This window comes from Ochotona princeps, chromosome 10 (genome assembly GCF_030435755.1).
Source record: "Ochotona princeps isolate mOchPri1 chromosome 10, mOchPri1.hap1, whole genome shotgun sequence".
Classification (NCBI taxonomy): Eukaryota; Metazoa; Chordata; class Mammalia; order Lagomorpha; family Ochotonidae; genus Ochotona; species Ochotona princeps.
In genome coordinates this window covers 54,855,134-54,870,735 of record NC_080841.1, presented here as the reverse complement: position 1 = coordinate 54,870,735, position 15,602 = coordinate 54,855,134, and the positions used below count along the sequence as shown (strand labels likewise).

At 45.3% G+C, this 15,602-nt stretch overlaps 1 long non-coding RNA gene across 1 annotated transcript in view; it reads left to right on the top strand.

Moving 5' to 3' along the window:
- Positions 1 to 432: 432 nt before the first annotated feature.
- The window catches only part of LOC131481271 (uncharacterized), a 105,064-nt gene continuing 89,894 nt past the window's right edge, over positions 433 to 15,602 (top strand). The window contains exon 1 of the long non-coding RNA XR_009246203.1: positions 433 to 1,933. This is a non-coding gene — a long non-coding RNA (uncharacterized LOC131481271). The remainder of the gene's footprint in view (positions 1,934 to 15,602) is intronic.

Genomic DNA, 15,602 nt, shown 5'->3' with positions numbered 1-15,602 from the left:
GCAGTGTTTGGCCTTAGTGGATGCTGTACTTGGATGCAGTTGGAGCATGTTCTGCAGAGGTTCACGTGGTAGAAGCTCCATCCTCTTCATGGCAATACTAAGAGGTGGTGTGGCCTGGTAGGCGCTGTCTAATTCCTTGGAGGGATTAAGGTGGTTCTTATTGGATACCTGAGTTAGTCCTTAACTGAGTAAGTTGTGAGTGAGCAAACTCCTCCCCACACTCTGGCCTTCTGTTTCATAAAGTGGTCTCTTCTCACATGTGCTCATACCAGAACTCCATCTCCCATGGGATCCTCACCAGCACCAGGACCAGGCTGTTTGGATTCTCAGCCTTCAAAACTGTGAGTTAAGTAAGCCCCTTTTCTTTAGAAAGCATATAGCCTCGGGAGTTTTGTTATAGTAACCAAGTGGATTCATACAGTAGGAAGCCCCTGACAAAGTATTAAGTGTAAGAAGCCAACTTGACATGCTCAATCCAGTTAGCATTTTGGAACATCACCCTCATTGGAGTCCATTCTGCATATCCAAGATCAACTGAGCTCCCGTAATAGCTCATCCTGGTCTCACCTGAAGTCCAGTAACAAAGAGCCCAGAGGGAACAGCATCATTATCATGTCACCAGCCCAGCCCACAAATTCTGTGCTCCAATCAGTTGTTCCATCTCAGGGGAAATGTCAGTGAAGGCAGTGGGACTTGAGCAAAGACACAGACAATGGTAACGCTGCTAGGCTTTTGTTTCTGTTTATTTTTAGCCTGTTTTCTGGGCCTGGTGAGTAACTTTGGAAAGTGCCATTTGTGTACCAGGTATTCAATTCCTTTCATGCAGGCTCCCCTGGCATCTGTTTTTCTCTCCCAGATCATCCTCAGAGCCACTGATTTGTTTTCAAGAAAGTGAGCTCTTATGTTCCTCCAGCTTCCCCTGAGAGGAACTGTATTGAGCATGAGCTCATCTTCTAAGGCTGACTTGTCCCAGAAAGACTTAGCATGGGCCAGGAAAAGGCAGGCCTTGGTCCTTGTTTAACCCTTTTCTCTCACTCATCTCTTTATTTCCTATCCCCCCCCCCACATCCTTTCTTTTGCCTTGATCTTAGGTTTCTTTCTTGAAGGTGTAGGATCTCATTCTTCCTAGGGCTCTTGCTGGGTCCCGTTGTCTGTATCAAGTAACACAGAGGACTGCTTGCCTGAGATCCTGAGCCCCAGCCAGTGGGCTTCTAACCACCCAGAAAACTGTAGCAGGGGCCCCCTCCTGAGGACCACCAAAGACTTTTGCACTCCTGCTAGCCTAAGGTACTTGTTACCTGACCTCTGTGTGCTCTTCTTCCAGAGCTGACAGATGCCAGAGAGGACTCCCATCTCCCATCCATAGAGGAAGCAGGGGCCCCAGCATGAAGACCACCCCAAACTTTCCCTCAGAGCTGCAGCCTCAGCTTTTTCTCACTTCTCCCTCTACAACCTAGCTGTGGGCAGCTTTGGAATGGCACCAACACTTACACATTTCCAGCAAGCTCCCAGGTGGTGCTGCTGCTGTGGGGACCGTGGGTCCTTTGGAGAGTCTTCCTCTGACCACAGGTTCTAAAATCCTTGGAAACATTTAGAATACCCTGAAGCCCAGGTCATGTGGAGGGGACTGTCTGGCAGTTCTCAAAGGTAACCAAAGTGAGGTCATGGCCCGTAATCATGACATCACACTGAGCTGAGATCATGAGCATCAGCCTCTAGTGAAACAAGGCCAGACTATAGCCATCCTCGGGAGAGGGTCTGGGATTAACTCCAGCCCAGGCTTCAAGCTCTTAACTTCTACCAGCAAATTAGGCAGCCTCTTTTCTGAACTGATACTTTGGCCTTCCCAAGCCTCCCTGGATACCTTTGGAAACTCATGGACCCTCATCAACAGAATCCCTTTAATTCAGCAAGAAGTTTCCTTGCAAACGAGGTGAGACTGGTACATCTGAGAACTTAAGGAATCCTTGTAGGTCAAAGCCCCCAGCTCACAAGTGAGATCCACCAGCACTACATGTTAGGACCACTATGTGCAGCTGTATGGTAGGAAATGACTGACAGTCATATCTCAGTGCCATGTACCAGCCACTGTACAAGCTGCTGTGGGCAGGGGCTGCAGCCTCCTAGGACCTGACCAGGATGGCAGGGTCTGCTTACAAACTCTCTCATGTGGCCCTCAGCAGCACCAGTTCTCATCTCACAGCAAACTGAGAGTCTTGTTCCTTCCCATTCGATGTGGGTTCTCTGTGAGGTGTTCACCCAGGGCAGCCTGTGTCCCCCAGTGGGAATGATCCAGGGAGGAGAGAAGACACAGTGTACAGGCACCCAGATGGAAGCTACAGTCTTTCTCAGACATAATCCTGGAAGTGAGCCTCCATTGCTTCTGTGGATTATGTGTGTATGCACATTTGCACCCACATACTTTATCATTAATGCCACTCGGGCCTTACACCAGCCGCAGGGGATCAGCAGAAACCGCAGACATAGCTGCCTCTGCCTCCTGCACAGGGAGACTGAGCTTATAGACAGGAAAACCCAAAGGGTCTGGGGTCCCTCCCACCCACAATCCAACTGGACAAAAGTGCCCCCCAGAAACCTGGCAGAGAGGAAGGCCTGGAAGAATGTAAAATGAGTTTTCATGAAAGCCTCCAGGATCAAAGATGGATGCAGAGCAAGCCAAGGCATTGCGGGGGTGAGGGGGAGTGGGGAGCAACTGAAATGTCTTTCAGTTCCTTTATCTTTTTGCTGCTGAGTTGGACTCCAGCCTTCAACTCCTTGCCATCCACAAGACCTCCAGCTTCTAGAGTGAGGTCTCTTCTCATTTAACAGAAATTTCCTGAACACCTGCTACATGCCACACACCGAGGATATAGCAGTGAGCAACACACACACATACCCTTGTCCTCAGTGAGTTCCAGGACTACTAGTTGCATCTGGAGGCCCTGACACAGAATGGGAACCTCAAGTTTGTTCCTAGCGCAAAAATGCTCTCCAGGAAGTGGAAGTTCTGAGCCAGCCATCTACTCTCCCTAGGCAGGGCTATTCAAAGCCACTCTTTGCAGTCTAATGCCAGGAATGTCTCACAATGAGCCCTGCACAAATGCCCCCCTAAGTCATAGAGGATTTCTGTTAAAACCTTGTCTGGGGTCACTGAATACCAGACGTTCCTTAGTAGTGCTGTCTAATGCTTAGACAAGAAGGCTCTGTGATCAATGTGGTGTGCCCCCCCTACATCATAAGCTCAAAGCCCAAGGGATGTCTGGAACCTTGGTCATCATCCTGAATAGGCCACTACCAAGCTATGTGACCTTGGGTGACTCATTTCAACCTTTGATCTGCTTCCTACTTATACAGTGATGGACTGGACAAGAAGACCACTCTATCCCTCCCCAAGTTCTGTTGCTCTTTAAATCTCCCTTGAGCTCAGGCACAGCCAAGTTCCCTGTTAGAGCAGCATTGGGCTGCAGGCCCTTCTCTGGTGGAAGATGTTGCCATATGGGACGTACTGTGTTTGCTTCCTGTGAAATCTAGAGAAAAGTCTGGGTTGAACTTGTGAATTTTGGGTATGTGAGGTTTTTCTGTGTTTGGGGGGGACGGTTCAGGAGGGTCTTGGATCCCAGCCACGAGCAGTGAAGAACATGAGGCAACATTCTTGTCATCATGAGAAGCACATTTCCTGCTGTTTCTTTCCAAGTCTGGCGCTAAATTAACAAGCTGAAATGTGAACATTAACAAGGCTGATTCAGGCTTGGAGAATGTTGGTGGCATGACTCTTTAAATAATGTCAAGGAGAGGACTTCTCTGATCTATTTGTTGACGAAAGACAGTGAGAGATCATTAATCTAGTTCAGTGATCTCTAAACAGTTTTGATTGTGCAGCTTTCTGATAAAATATTTAAGCATCACATTCCTAATGTCTGAATATTGATGTTTGGAAATTACAGGCAGTCAGTACTGTAACTAATTATGAGCATATAAAACATATGCAGAGAACAAAAGGGACAAGATCAAGATAAAAGAAACTCTTTACACAAGTCCAAAATTGTCTTTGTTGCATTAACGTGATCTGATGAGGTTTGTTCATTTTTATTTTAGCTGCGACTTAGGAGTTTATAGTATATGGAGCAATCTGAAAATCTGAAGTCTCATTTATTTTCAAAATATTTTTATTATTTAAAATTCAGTTAACACATTATATCTACATTTTAAAGGGATGAGTGCAATACTTCAGCATACGTGTACAGCGTAAACCAAACGGACCAACCAACCAGTTTTTCCATCTCCTGTCTTTATGTGTATTGCCAGCTTTTCTCCTCCAGTCCTTTATGTTGGAAACTACCCACACCCCCACTATGCTGGGGAATGCAAGAACTCACTACTCCATCTCTGTTGGGTTTCCCTTATCTAACCTCCCTCAATCCCTCCGGCCTTCACCTTTTCCTTCCTCTAGTAACCACAATTCCAGCTTCAGATGAACTTTTCTTTTTCACATGCCTCCATGTAAGACAGAACGTGGAGGCTGACATCCTGTCTTTCTATGCCTTTCTTTCACTTAACATTCTGAGCTTCGGTTCCATCTATTTTGCTGCAAATGTCAGAGCTATGTGCTATTTTATGGTTGAATAAAACCCCCAGCCTAGTTCACCTAAGTTCTTGGCTTTTACATGCCATTGTATCTGAACAAGTTATCATGCAAAAATACATAGGTTGAGATGGAAGAAGCCTATTGCCAGGACACGACCAAACACAAACTGGAGACTTAGAAGACTAAAGGTAAGGACATCACAGGTGCCCTCCTCTTTCCCTGTCCTTCCACACTTCCCGCTAAGCATCCCTGTATCCTGCTAAATCACCTCCCATAAACATACAATCTTAATCATGATATAAGTAGTTCCCCTAAGGACTCTATTTCTCTGTAAAACACAGGCTTGTGTTTACATATTACTCTTTGCAAAGACTTAAATCTTTCAAAAACTTTGAAAAACATCTAATGTCTTTCCTTTGGTTAGGTCACTACAGGGAGTGTGGATCTCAGATCGCTAGAGACCCTCTTTCCATGGAGCCCAGGAGACCAGTGAGAAGAGACATAGTACAAAAAGCTTTCAAATGGATGTGTGTTTTACTCACCAAAAAGGCATTTGTAGGATGATTGAGTAGCAGTCAGCACAGGTCTTAGGAATATTTCATCCACCTGCAGGCAAAGGCTTGGAACATGAGGACTTCAGCATCAAAAGGCCCTGGCAGTCTGTTCATGGTGCCTGGACTGCAGCCAAGACCCGTGGTGCTCACACCATGGTGGGAAGGAGAGGGCTTGGGATTCCTTAGTGGCTGACTAGACCTCTTAGTGCTTGTCTTGAACACTCAAGTCTGTTACTTGGTGACAAGTCTTGCACTCAAAGAGCCTTATGGTCTGTTGATGGCCAAAAGGAAAATGCTAGGAAAAAGGCAAAGCAGTGCAGATTAGATGCTTATCCAGAGAGAATCACCTGTGATGTAACTGAGGCATACATTATGTAGCCTAGTTCAGTGCTTCTCAAATTTCAGTGTGCATATGAAACACCTGAGTGCTTGTTAACCTACAGGTTATGATTGAGATCTGAAGTTGGGTTTGTGCACCTACAGGAAGTACAAAGGTCTCAGAATGCTGCTTCTAGATCACACACCACACACACACACACACACACACACACACACACACACACACACACACACACACACACACACACACACACACACACACACACACACACACACACACACACACACACACACACACACACACACACACACACACACACACACACACACACACACACACACACACACACACACACACACACACTTGCATTTTCAACGGGAAGCCCCACCCCTGAGGCATATCTCACTTCGTTTAGGGTCGCCAGAGGGGTGGAAGCCAAGCTGATGGCGGAGCTGGTGAGTTAAGCGGGAAGCCCAGTTGCTGCAGGTGGCAGCTAATCATGAGGGGATTGGCAGCCAAGGCCAACTAACTACCTCCAGCTGAATGCAACTCTGAATTAAGCTTTCAATTCTACCCCTCCAAGGAGCAGAGGTAACTGGCAGAATGAGGAGTAGGAGTTCGCTCACGGACGTTGCAGCACCTACCACCACTAACAGGAAGCTCCACTGGGCACCAGACACCCTGTAGGGAAGAGGCAGCTGGCTAAAGAGGGTGGAGGCAGCCACAGATGAAGTGGGAGTGAGACAGGCCCATCCTTGGCTGTCTTTGGCGCACAACTCCGTCACAGCTGCTCTTCAGAAAGAGGAATCCCTGCTGAGGACCCAGGAGCCATTGTACAGCGGTAGCAGGAGAGCTGGGCAGGGCTGGTTCCGGAATCGTCCTGCACCTGTAAGGTAGGACCCAAGGGCCACCTCTTTCACTGAGAACCTCTGTGACTCCTCCCTGCCTTTATCCCCACCCCACCCTTTTACAATATTTATTTACAAAGCAGTAAGAGAGAAGCAGAACTTTCATCCGCTGGTTTACTTCCCAAATGGCAACAACAGCTGGCTGGGTTAGTTAGACTAAAGCCAGGAGCCACTTCCAGATCTCCTATGTGGTTTTATGGGTCCAAGCACTTCAGCCATCTTCTGCCTTTCTGGGTACATTGGTTTGGAGGTAGATAGGAAACAAGAGCAGGTGGGACTCAAACTGGCACTCAGATATGAAATGCCAGCATCACAGGCCATTGACCCGGGCTCCACTGCCATTTTTCTGGGGACATCTACCCTCTAGTTTTGTGGTGATCCCTGGGCCTCTATCACAACCATAAAGAAACGTTCATGTTGCAGACATTGAACGTGGTTAAGTTCAAGCAAGCTGCCCCAATGCCCCCAACACAAATATGTGCGGTCCTGGTTTCCCCATGGGAAACAGGGTGATGTTGAAGCTGAAGGGGTTGTGAGTTAGCCTGTGCTGCTCTCCAAGGCAGCCTCTCATAGATCCACACACTCAGATCTGACTTGCTAGGAAGATGGGCAGCAGCATGCTCTTGCTTCCCCTTAGCCCTGGCTGTTCTATTACAAACCTAAACAACAAAGAGTGAGTAGGAAGGATACAAAAGCTGGAGAGTCGGGTTCTCCACTATTATGGCCAATGTATTGGTCAGCAAGGGATGTCCCAAGTTAGAAACATACACCTATACAAACTGTTCCCCTAAAGACTCCATTTCCTTGTAAAACCGAGATCCCTGTTTATAATTAACTTTTAACTGAGACTCAAAACCTTTGAAAATACAGAAAGTAGTGTGTTTTGGTTAAGGCACTCCAGAAAATGTGGAGTTTCAGACTACTAGAAAAATGTTTCTCAAACTCTTGGTCAATCTGGGTCCTTTTCATGGAACCCAGGAGACTAGTGAGTGGAGATGACTGAGAAAAGACAGTGCAAAAAGCCTTAAAAAATAGCTTGTATTCTGTTCATCCCATGGCATCAAAGTAATGATTGAGTATCAATAGCACATGTGCAAGGCATTTTTATCCACTACATGCAAGGGCTTGGAACGTGAAGTCTCTGGAGCTGGCTTGCTACAAATATTGGCCATCAGGGCCCACCTGCACCTCCTTCAGCAAGAGCTGCAAGCGAACAGCCCAAGTGTTTCGTATGCACAATTAACTTTGAGAAACACTTCACCAGTGGCAGCTCAGTACATGGATGAATGATCCAGTTGTTGAATCACTAAGTTGTTGAAGAAAACAACTTTACTGATAGGCCCTTCACCCCGTCCCAGGTCCTGGATAGACGCTGGATGCCCTAAGACCACTCTGGATACTGCTTCTCTCAGTCTGGGCTGGTAGATATGGCTGACTCAGTTCTAGTTCCTGTTTTCTTTGTCCAAGCTCTGCTCTCCCCCTAGACATTGATTTCATGAAGAGATCTTGGTCAGAACCAAGCATTCCAGCCTACTGGGCAAGAACTACCACAGCACCTGGGAGATGGCTAGAGGCCCCTCCCTCCATGGGGAGCAGGAGTCCAGTAGCCTGCTGGGACCTTGCCCCAGGCCACCCCACCTCCAGAATGGTCACCCTCTCTTCAGTTACAGCCATGCCTTCCTACTGATGGTCTTCATAGCAGTGTCAGTGTACCATAGGCCACGTCAAGTCATCAGAAATAACTAGATGTTTCCTAGGAAAAATCTCTAGATGTTTTTCTGTGTGATGCTGAGTGCCTGGCAGAATGCTGGGGACTTTGGTGGCCTAAGGACTCACTGAAGCAAAGGTTGTATGGGCTGCAGGCAGAGAGATGAGTAGGTACTACCCCCTCCCACCATCCCTGGAGCCTTCTAGTTAACTTGAGGCTCCCAGTAGGTTCTACTCCCACATGAGACTGATGAACAGGAATAGAAAGCCACGGATCAGGACCTGGCTCCAGTGGGGCTGTGTTCTGTCTCCACACTGTGACCTCAGAAACCCTCTGGCCCACATCCTCCCCATCCCTCCCTCTGGCTTCTTCATGGGGATTCACCTTTGTACTGGGAGCATGAACAGGACTGCACACATCAGAACTCCAACTCCACTCTGCCAAGTGTTTTGTGCCTTCCTGATATGGTAGCAAACAGGGGCAGCCTCCTCTTCTGCTTCCACAGTAACTCTGGCACCTGCCAGGCACATGGTCACTCAAGGTAAAGTTGACATGCAGACCCACCTCCCTGTGGTGGGGGAGCCAGCAAGGCAGCCTGCCTGCTAGCTATTCCCACTTGGGTGTCATTTGCTTGTTTCTGGTAGTTGTTCATCTAGAGAGGGAGGGACAAGAGGAGGGCGTTCTGCCACCTCCAACTTGACTGTGAGTCCTCTCTGAAGCCTGGGTCGGTGGTCCTCTGCCTTGGCGCACACTGAAATCATCTGTGTGCCTTCATGCTTTTCATTTCTTTGGTCTGGGTATGACTCGGGCAGTAGAAAGGTTGAAAGATCCCTCGAGTGATTCTAATGGCAGAAAAATGGGAAGCCCTGGCTGGCAGTTCTGAGGCCTCTGATGGGGATTTGACTGGCTGACTCCAGGGCACCCTGCCACCTCCTGGTATACACACTGCAAGAGCCACCTGCAGAACACAGATGCCACTAAGATGCTTTTGAATGTGGCTCTGGAGAAACACTGCTTGTTTATTTTCCATCTTTTTTTTTTTAAAGATTTACTTTTATTTTTATTACAAAGTCAGACATACTGAGAGGAGGAGAGATAGAGAGGAAGTGGAGCTGCCGGGATTAGAACCAGCGGCCATATGGGATCAAGGCGAGGACCTTAGCCACTAGGCCACGCCGCCGAGCCCTTTCCATATTCTTTAAGAGCAAATCCACCAAAGCTTTCTTCCTTTCTTTTTACTTTTCAAAGATCCATTTCTTTGTTTGAAAGAGTGACAGAGAAATCCCCTAGCTGCTGCTTCAGTGCCCAAATGGCTGTACCAGCCTGGAATGGACCAAGTCGAAGCCACAGTCAGCAACTCCTTCCCTGTCTCTCACATGGATGGCAGGGGCCCAGGCAGTCAGGCTGCCAGCTGTTGTTTTGCAGGTCTGTTGGCAGAGAACTGGATTGGAAACAGAGTGGCCTGAACCTAAACCAGCACTACAGGGTGGGATACTGGCACTGCAATGGCAGGTTAATCAGCTGTGCCACAATGCCAGCCCCTGCTCTCTTCCTGAAAGAATTTTAAAGCAATATCTATACAAATTGTACTCAGGGTGTCAGATAAAATACAAGACACCTGCTTAGATTGGAATTTCAAGTAACCGATGACTCTTGCTTTTTTTTTTTTTTTTTAGTGTAAGTGTGTCCTTTGCAATATTTGGGATATAACTGAGAAAATCAGTATGGAGAGTAGTTGGAGAATTACAAATAAATTTGCCATATGACCCAGCTATCCCGCTCCTAGGAATATACCCAATAGAAATGAAATCTGCATATGAGAAGGGGATCTGTAATCCTATATTTGCAGGAGCAAAATCCACACTAGCAAAGACATAGAAGCAATCCAGATGTGTGTCCAAAGAAGAGTGGCTAAAGAAACTGTGGTACATCTACTCCATGGAATATTATTCAGCTATTAACAAGAATGAAATTGTACTATTTACAACTAGGTGGTCCCAACTAGAGACCCTTATGCTCAGTGAAATGACTCAATCACAGAAAAGCAAATACCATATGTTCTTTCTTATATAAGGAAACCAGCAGGGAAAGTGTAACTTCAATAATCCGATCCATACTGTTTTTTGTTTGTTTTGGCTGTATCCCATGTGTTTTCATGTTTTTTATTTCAGTTTTGTTTATTCCAAATAATCTCTGTTGTCGAAATTACATGGTGGCATCATTTTTCCCAAGAGACTTATGTGTTTCCTTTTTGTCACTCATATGTTGGTTACTCAGTGGCATGTCTTTTCATGGTGCTGTGATTTGTTGTTGTTGTTGTGGCTGTTCTAACTCATACCAGTTGCTGACCTTGTTTCATGGCTTCTAAATTATGAAAATGTAGTGATGGATTTCTGAGGCCTATCATATACATATATGGGGGTATAATGGAACATCATCCCTGCTTCCAGATGAAAGATGGATTCCCAATGAAACTGTTGGACATGTGTAGGCAATGGAATGCTAAACTGTCTGACATTGTACCAGCAATGTCAGAGTACACTTAAATAAGAGACTGATAAAATTATGATTCTTTATGAAGGACTACACCATTGTAGTAAAATGAGGAAAATCTGTCAGTGGGTGGGAGTTTGGCGGAAATCCAAGCCTATATGAAATTGTACCACATAATTCAAAATTCAAAATAAAAATATATTTAAAAAATTATCCAAACACTACCAGGAATTCTGTAGTAGATGCACTGATAAGGATCCCTCTTTTTCTTCTTTTTAAGTTACCCTACTCTCTAAGACACAAAAAATTACAGAATTAAACTAACATATAGCCTAACAATGGTCTCTAAGTGTCCCAGTGGAAGACAAGTTCCATGTCTCTCACTTGAAGTAAAAAGCTAGAATTGGGGCCCAGTGCAGTAGCCTAGCGGCTAAAGTCCTCACCTTGCATGCGCCAGGATCTAGACCACCAGTTCTAATCTCAGCTGCTGTGCTTCCCATCCAGCTCCCTGCCTGTGGCCTGGGAAAGCAGTCAAGGACAGCTCAAAGCCTTGGGACCCCATGCCAGCATGGGATACCAGGAAGAAGCTTCTGGTTTCTGGCTTCAGATTGGTTCAGCTCCAGTCATTGAGGTCACTTGGGGAGTGAGCCAGCTGATAGAAGATCTGCTTCTCTGTCCCTCCTTCTCTCTGTATATCTGACTTTCCAATAAAAAGTGAAAAAAGTTGCTGTTCTATTGTATATACATCATATATGCTAGAATTATATATATATATGCTAGAATTGGGGTGGGCATTTGCTATAGCAGATAAGGTGTCGCTTGAGACACCTGCATCCTATGTTGTACTGTCTGGTTTGGGCCCCAGCTCTTTTACTTCCCATCTAGCTTCCTGCTGATATGTACCCTGGAAGAGAGTGGATGGTGGATTGAATACTTGAGTCATTTCCGCCCATGTGGCATTGAGGTTCTGGCTCCTAGTTATGATCTTGCCTAGCTGTTGTGGCCTTGGGGGAGTGAGTCAATCAATGAGAGTTCTTTCTTACTTTAAAAATCTGTTTATTTGAAAGGCAGAGAGAAAGAGACAGAGATCAATCTTCCATCCATTGGCTCACTCCCCAAATGGCCACAACAGCTAGGTCTGGGCCAGGCTGAAATCAGGAGCAGGAATTCTATTCTGGTCTTCTATGAGCTATCATTTGTTGTTTCCTAGGTACTTTATTTGGGAATTGAATTAGAAGCAGAGTTACAGGTATTCAAACTGGCCCTTAGATACAATCCTAAATAAGAATTTATTAAAGTTAGAGATCAAATAAATAAATAAAGTTAGAGATCATTTTACTTAGTGAGGAGGCATGTTGTAAATGAGATAAGCAGTTAGCCAAGTTATGGATGCAAAGAAAAAAAGTTGTTGAAGAAAATTAGAAATGGCACACTAGGGACACACAGATGATAAGATAGTAACATGACTTCATTGCTGACATGGAGAAAGTTGTCGTGCCTGGATAGACAACCAAACCAGCCACAACATGCCCTCACACCAAAGCCCAATCCAGAGCTAGGCCCCACTTCTCCTTAATTCTCTAAGCGCTGAGAGAGGTGAGGAAGGTACAGAAAAGTGGTGTGAAACTAGCAAACGTTAGTCAGAAGTTCAGGAGGTTTAAGAAGGGAAGCTATCTCCATAGCATGAGGGCAAGATGAGGAGTGGGTCCTGATGGAGAAGCTGCAGCAGCTTACCCAGAAGATCCAGCTAAGCTCCCTGATGAAGGCGGATGCACCAAATGTAAACGGTCAGCCCTGTGTTGGAAGGCAAGGCGTGCGAGCCAGGATTTTCACAACCAAAGCCTGAAAAGTCAGTGGCTCAAATGCTTCAAAAGATTGTCTGACTCTTGCTAGGGATTACTGCAGCTGGCGACTCTAAGTTGAGCCAGTGTTCATTTATCATCCTGATAATCTGAGGATTCTAAGAATGATGCTAAATCTACTCAATCAGTGCTCTGTAATGGAGCCACAAAGCCTGGGTGACAGTACATCTGTTCACAACATGGTTTCTGAATATTTTAAGCCTATTGTGTGGAGGCCAACACTCATAAAAAGGGGTTCCTTTCAAAACAGTCGTACTCACTGACAATGTACCTGGTTGGAGATGTGCCATAGGATGAACTTTGGTTCTTAACTTGTTAGTGCAATATCCACTCTGCTGCCCATGGTTCAAGGTGTAACACTGAGTAGGTCTTACTATTAAATCCATTTTGTAGCATTTCAGTTGCCATTGGCAGTGACTTCACTGATGGAGTGAAACAAAGGTTTTCTTAAGCTGGAATCTACTCCTGGTGACATGCTGTGAACATGGCAGCAAAGAGTTTAGACTATTACATACACTTAGTTGATGAAATATCAGCAAGGAGTGAGGTTGACTCCTGTTTGGAATGCTGTCCAATGGGATGAGAACTGAATTCAATCAGGAGCTCAGGAGATCAGTGATGGATCCTTATGTCACTAAGGCATATTCCTGGAAGGTTGTTTCAGTGAGAGGGCTGGTCTTGTGAGCTGCATGAGGCCCTGTTACCCACTCTGTTTCCTCACTCACCATGTAACTGGCTCTCCATATCATTGTCATTCTCTGGCTTCACCAGTTGCTAAGCCAAGGCACCCTCCGGGACTTAGACTGTGAGTCTCCCAAAACCCAAGCCAAAGTCAACTGCCTCCAATCAGAAGCAGCTACTCTTAGATGTTGTGTTAAGTGATGAAAAGCTGACTTGTGCCATCCAGTTATGCTTCCCAGGGCTAGAAGCAGGAGATTTGCAAGTCCTTTGCCCGATTCTACCTTGTATTGTGAGATTCCAACAATATTTGAGTTCAGGACTATTCCACTATTGCAATTGCTTCAATATAATTCTTTGTATTCCTCCAAGGGGTGCTATGCAGGGCTTGGATGTGTGTTTTCAGTGCCTGGAAGGGTAAGAAAGAGCCTTGTCTTCCTCTTATCCCCAGTAGCTATAAACCAGTGTTTTTCTACAACATACCTCTCGGCAAAGGGAGACATTGTGATTATAAAGGTTGACATGAAGGACTGGATTTGGATGAAGTGAAAGAACTTCAAAAACTTTGTGGCAAAAAAGGATTAAAGGATTTTTTGGTGTAAAAATGATGACATTCATGCTTAGCTGTTTTTTGTTTCTTAAACTATGCGTTTTTCTGTATTGAGCTTCTTGAAGACTTCTTCACTCATGGATTTCAATATTTTTGTATGAATATAAACTTATCCTTAAACTTAATTTTTCCGTGAACTCATTTACCATCTTTTAAAAAAAATGTTTGAGGGACTGAGTTCAAGAGAAAGAGATATTCCCTTTGCCAGACCACTCCCCCAAATGACCACAATGCCCAGGGCTGGGCAGAACAAGACTAGGAACTCCATCTGAGTCTCCCACATAGATGACAGGAGCCCAGATAATTGGGCCATCTTCTGCTTTTCCAGGTGCATTAGTGTGTAGCTAGATTGGAAGTGGAGCAGTTGGCACTCAAACTAACACTCAAATGAGATACTGGCTTCTCCAGTAGCATCTTAACTTGTTGTACCACACTGACCACCCATCCAGAAAGTTTTTGTAGGGTCGTTGCTTTGATGTTTTGAAGAGCTCCATCAACAGTTATGATAAGCTTTGAACACAGTTCTGAAATAGCTCTTATTATTTGGAAAAATAGAACTAAGTCTGAAACAACAATGCTTGCAGTTTCATTTAAGCCCACCTTCATGCAATTGTATGCCACAGTTGTGATGGAAATAACTTAGTAGAAAGATCCGCTTATTGCAAGTTGCATGTTGCTAATCATTAGGAGTCATATCTAGCCATAGTTTTGTAGAAACGCATAATGGAGACTTCCAGAAAAGAGCACTTAATTAAAGCAGATAGTTCCCCTTATTAATATGACTCAGGTTTGGGGCCTGACATGATGGTTCAGTGGCTAAATCCTTGCCTTGCACATGACAGGACTCCATATGGGCACTTGTTCATGCCCTGCCTGCTCCACTTCCTATCTAGTTCCCTGCCTATGGCCTGGGAAAGCAATAGAAGATGGCCCAAAGCCTTGGGACCCTGTACCCACGTGAGAGAACCAGAAAAAGCTCCTGGCTCCTAATCGGCTCAACTCCAGCTATTGCAGCCACTTGGGGAGTGAACCAGCAGATAAAGACCTTTCTCTCTGTAAATCTGCCTGTCCAATAAAAATAAATACATCTTAAATAAACAAAACAATAACAACACAAAAATAATGGCTTAGGTTTGGTTCTGACAGAGCTTGGGGACAAAACTCAAGAGCAAACCATACTTTCAGGAAATAAATGATTGTCATGTTTTTGATATCTTGTGGTAGGACTGCCTTTGGTGACATAAATAGCAAATGAAGTGATAGATGTATGTTCTGTGCTACTTAATGATACAAACAGGATGAAACAAAGTATGTTCACCAATGTCAGAAAGATTCAGGAACTCAAAAGGGTAAGGCCAAGCCATACAGTGAGAGGGGGTTACCAGGCTGATAGGACAGGAAAGAAGGTGACAGCCTAAGAGGTTCATAAACTGCTCCCCGACCCCAATCCAGACAGTGTGTTCTTACATATCAGATCTAAGCTCGGTTTAGTGTTCTATTTGTCAACAACCATAAAGAAGGTTTACTGTATGTAAGTTTCTTCCTTCCCTCAAGGTCAACTTAAGGTCAACAACTCACTTTGAAAACCAGTGGAAAGGGGAGGGTCATTTGGCGCAGCTGGTAAGATGCCTATGTCCTGTATCAGAATGCCTGGGTTGAACACCTATCCCTGGTTCTGACTCCAGTTTCCTGCCAATGCAGACCATGGGATGCAGCAGTGATGCTGCAAGTCCTTTTAATCCCTGTCACCAACATGGAAAATCTGGATGAAGTTTTGGCTCCTAACTTTGACTTTTCTCAGCCCTAGCTAATGTAGCCATTTGGGGGAAGTGAATCAGTGAGGAGGAGATCTGCTCCCAACAAC